Source organism: Triticum dicoccoides, chromosome 6A, assembly GCF_002162155.2.
Source record: "Triticum dicoccoides isolate Atlit2015 ecotype Zavitan chromosome 6A, WEW_v2.0, whole genome shotgun sequence".
NCBI lineage: Eukaryota > Viridiplantae > Streptophyta > Magnoliopsida > Poales > Poaceae > Triticum > Triticum dicoccoides.
The window spans coordinates 262,512,799-262,517,896 of NC_041390.1; positions in this window are offsets into that span (position 1 = coordinate 262,512,799).

Below are 5,098 nucleotides of genomic sequence, written 5' to 3' on the forward strand. Positions count from 1 at the left end.
GGCCGGGCGGGCCAGCGGCGGCGAGGTGGCGGCGGGGACACGTGGCGCTTCCCGACTGGCCGGGCGGTGGCGGGCGGACGCGTCCGGCCATCTCGGACGTGTCCGGCGGCGGCGGGGATGAATTTTTAGGGTTTGGACCCGGGATTTTTGGACGGGGGGCATATATTTATAGGTAGAGGGAGCTAGGAGACTTCAAATGTTGTGCGGTTTTCAGCCACGCGATCGTGATCAAACGACCGAGAGGATGGAGGGGGTTTAGGTGGGTTTTGGGCCACTTTGGAAGGGTGTTGGGTTGCAACACACACGAGGCCTTTGCGGTTCCTCGGTTAACCGTTGGAGTATCAAACGAAGTCCAAATGGCACGAAACATGACAGGCAGTCTACCGGTGGTATACCAAGGCCGCAAGGCAAGTCTCGGTCCAAACCGAGAATGTTTAACACCCGCACATGAAAAGAGGCAAAAGGGAACACAAGAGGACGTTGGAGCCCCGGAATGCAAAACGGACAACGGGGAAAATGCTCGGATGCATGAGACGAACATGAATGCAAATGCGATGCACATTATGACATGATATGAGATGCATGACATGGACAAAATGCAAAACGAAGACAAAACCCAACCACGAGGAATATCATAACTTAGTGCCAAAAATGGCAAGAGTTGGAATACAAATATGGCAAGTTACATACAGGGCGTTACAAGGGGGCTAGGTGAAGGTACTCTGGGTGCAATAGTTTCTTTTGGCCTTCTAATGGCATTGAGAAAGTTGCGCCAGTACTTTCAAGCACATGAGATCACCGTTGTCACTCGTTTTCCATTGCAATGCATTTTGTGAAATCCAGAAGCAACTGACAGGATAGTGGAGTGGGCATTGGAGTTGTCAAGTTTTGCACTCAAGTTTGAGAGCACTTCTACTATTTAGAGCAGAGCCTTGGTGGAATTTATCGCACAATGTACGCCAACGCAAGATGACGAAGTTAGGGAATCAACTCTCCCGACAAAGAGACCGAAAAAGAAGGGATCATGTAGTTTGACGGTGTCTTCTCACTACGAGGCGCGGGTGCTAGAGTTCTTCTTGTCGCACCCACCGGAGGACACCTCAAGTACATGGTTCAAATGCCCTTCCCCAGGGAGAAAGTAACCAACGACACTGCAGAGTATGAAGGGCTACGTGCCGGCCTTAGAATTGCGATGGAGTTGGGAATCAGAAAGTTGATCCTTCGTGGAGATTCTCAACTTGTTGTGAAGCAAGTGAATAAAGATTATCAGAGCCCATTGATGGAAGAATATGTGGAAGAAGTGAGGAAATTGGAGGAACACTTTGACAGGTTGCAAATAGAGAAAATCTGCCATGCAGAAAATAGCATCACCGAACATCTGTCAAAGTGTGCTGCCCAAAAGCTACCCGTGGAACCAGGAAATTCTGCACTCCATTTGAATCAGCCATCAGTCACTCCATTGATGCAGGCCAAAAAGAGAAGAAAGTTAAACACCGGCAAGTATATTCCGGCAGAGCTCCCAAAAGCCACCGGCAAGAATGTTGCCAAAAACGACAACACATGCGCCGGTGAGCAGCGGCTTCATGCAGAACCCCAGGTTCTTGCCGTTGATGTCATCTCTCCCGCAGCCGTAGAGATGCCTTTAGTCCTTGTCATCAAGCTGCAAGCTCCAGCGTGGGCACAACACATAGTCCAATTCCTTCAAATAGGAGAGCTTCCCGATGAGCAAGAAGAAGCAGAGAAAGTAGCCTACCAAATGGTGTGAAATTGAAGTGCATTTACCGGAAAGATGGACTGAAGTTGTTGGCGGAGATACACAGAGGCATATCTGTCTCTCACATAGGATCACGAGCCCTTGTCAGCAAAGCTTTCCGACAAGGTTTTTATTGGCCCACCGCCCTCCAGGATGCAACTGAGCTAGTAACAAGATGTGAAGTGTGCCAGGTCCATTCAAAGAATATACATCAACCATCAAAAGCTCTTTAGACAATCCCTCTTTCCTGGCCTTTTTCGATTTGGCGGATCGATATCTTGGGCCCTATCATGGTGGAGCACAGTCACCTATGGGGCATGGCAGCCCCTTTGTAGTTCGGCGGGGGAACAATCACATTGCATGAAGAGCAGAGGTAGCAGGGGTAGCGTGCCGAGGAAGATTCGTTTTTACCCAGGTTCGGGCTGTTGAACAGCCTAATACCCTGCACCTGCTTTGGTTGATTGATCTATGGGAACACGAAGACACGGGGCGCTCAAGCCCGGCAAGGGTGCCTCGGGGAGAGTGGCTATGCACGTACAATTGTTAGGGGAACAAAAGATTGAATCCCTTGCTAGGTTGCCTCGGGCCTCCTTTTATAGCTTAAGGGGTGACCACAATGGCAAAGTAGTCATTATACGAGATTAGATAGCTAACAGTGCTATCGTACCTAACCATGGCACTCAGGACAAAATGCCATAAATGTTATCATAGGTGTCGTGTGGAGAGGTAGCCCCGGCAAGGTTCCTCCACCGCTTGCCTAACTACCTCTTATTTGCGTGACATGCCTCTGGGACGGGTGTCATTAAAGGTAATCTCTTTTCCAGCAAGCTGCTACATGCACGACAGGATCCACCTAACCACCCGAGAGCTTAACACCACAATGATTAGTGATTGGTGTTTGATGATGTGGAGCGTCGGCGTCCTGGCGAAGGTCTGCCGGCACAGAGTCTACCGGGCCTTTGTCTTTGATTTCGCCTTGCCGGCCCGGGAGGCCCTACCGGGGCAGCTTGGCCTTGGATCCAGGCGCAGTCTCGACCCTGCGGGCCCTATTTGCCCGCCTTTCTGGAAACCTTCTGGTTGGTTTGGTCTTCTTAATGCGCTTCTTCATCTCATGAAGAGCTGCTTCTCTAGCTTGCTTTGAGTTAAGCATTGTCACTTGATGCATGAATTGCGACACGCCTGTGCATGAGTCAAGGCGGCAAACACACATGTTTGCTGCACCGATAGACCCTTTTCTGTGCTACCCGGGTCTTTGAATTCTTTTATGTTGTCATCGACAAGTCACAAAGCAGCCTAAGGTAGAGCCATTGAGAAAGGTGATTGCACAGTCAGCCGTTAAGTTCTTCAAGGGACTAGTTTGTCACTTTGGGGTTCCAAATAGAATCATCACCGACAACGGCACACAGCTCACGAGCCAAACCTTCATGCAGTGCAGTACATGCAGAGCCTTGGGAGCAAGGTTTATTTCGCCTCCATTGCTCATCCTAGAAGCAATGGGCAAGCAGAACAGACAAATGTTGAAGTGTTGTGTGGCCTTTGGACAAGAACCTTTGAGAGGCGGCACAAGTGTGGAATACGCTGGATTGATGAGCTGTCAGCGCTTCTTTGGTCACATAGGACGACACCAAATTGAGCTACTGGCCAAACACGCTTCTCCCTAGTGTATGGTGCAGAAGCGGTGATCCCCATGGAAATCACATACGGGTTACCTCGAGTGCTTGCCTATGACGAGGTGGAGCAAGAGCAGTCACGGCAAGATGATGTTGTGCTCCTTGAGGAAGATTATCTTCGGCCGATTGTGCGAGCGGCATGCTACCAGCAAGCTTTGCGCCGCTACCATAGCTACAAAGTTCATGCCCGAAGCTTTGAGGAAGGCGACCTAGTTCTTTGGCATGTCCAATCCACCAAGAGATCAAACAAGTTGACACCCCAAAGTGGGACAACCCTTATCGGGTAATACAAGTCACCAGACCTCGGCAGTCCGACTGGAGACCGAAGAGGCATCCGAGTACAGAACTCATGGAACATCGAGCATTTTCGCAGGTTCTACCCATAAGGCGCAGTTTTCGGGCCTTGTCCCCGGCAAACCCTTTTGTACAAGCTTTTTCCTCAAGAATTGTAACCCATTGTACAAAGCCAGGGGCAGACCCTATGCATATGTGAATAAAGCTAAGAGTTTCACAACCTTTGGTGCATATTTTCTTATGTACCAATACATGTACCATTGTGATTATGTTTCTTGCCTGTATGAGATAGCTAACAAACTGTCAAGGTTGCCACAACCACTCTTTTCCCTCTTTTCATAAAAAGACAGAAGGATCCCTCGTGTGCAAGTTTCCCGAGGAGGTAATGGAAGGAATACCACTTAAATCGCGTAGACATAGCTGTTCATTTCACATGACAAGAAGTACAACAAACAAAGATAAGTTGGAAGATTTTCTTACGTAAAAAATTTCTCTGTTACATTTGCAGTCCCCCCTGCACGATTTTGTGTTGTATGAGAAACCTGCATGCAAAGGGATCTTGTTGTGTTTATTCGCGCTCTGATTTTTCCTCGAGTCCGCTCGGCAAGATCTTTGCAGCTGCGCTGAGACTGGCAAGTCGCCTTCCCAGTGGCGGCACATGTAGCAGCCTGCTAAGGACCACTTCCTTGAAGCTCTCGCGGCATGTGTGCGTGCGGGCAAGATTCCAAACCACGTAGGTTGTGAGATCAAAATCATATAATGAAAAAGTCAAAATAGGGGGACAACACACGTTCATCTAAGCATGATAAATAGTGGATATTTATTAAAGAGTGCTTGATAACATTTTCTTGGGCCCTTTTTCCAAGGTTTTACATCGAGTGCAACACAGGGAAAAGGGGGCGCCAAGGCGAGGCCCAAATTGCTCGCGGCAAGCCAGATGATGGTGCTGTCGGCGTTCAGCTAGAGTTGGAGCCGTCGTCCTCGATCTTGATGCTTGGAGATCCGCCCTCGTCGTCATGACCATCGTCCACCACGTTGCTCTCACTGGAGGGAGTGATGTTGCTATTGCTCGAGCTCTTCGCGCAGCACTCCATGCGAGCCCCTGAAGCCCCAAAGAACTTCATGGTAAGCATGTCCGATTCAACTAGCTTGAAGTGGAGGACATGCCCCTACCCCAGGTAATGGGCATGGACGAATGATTTCCGCCCACGCGTGATGTACATGATGTCGTTGGTACACAATGTTCACCCAGTAGCCGTCTACACGCAGCCACAAGTCGTGTGGTTGGTCGACCTTCGTCACCCTGGCAAAAGGACAAGGAAGCCATGGCCGGCTTCGCGGCCGAGCGCGCAGCTCCATGAGAATCTCGAGCACCATGTCC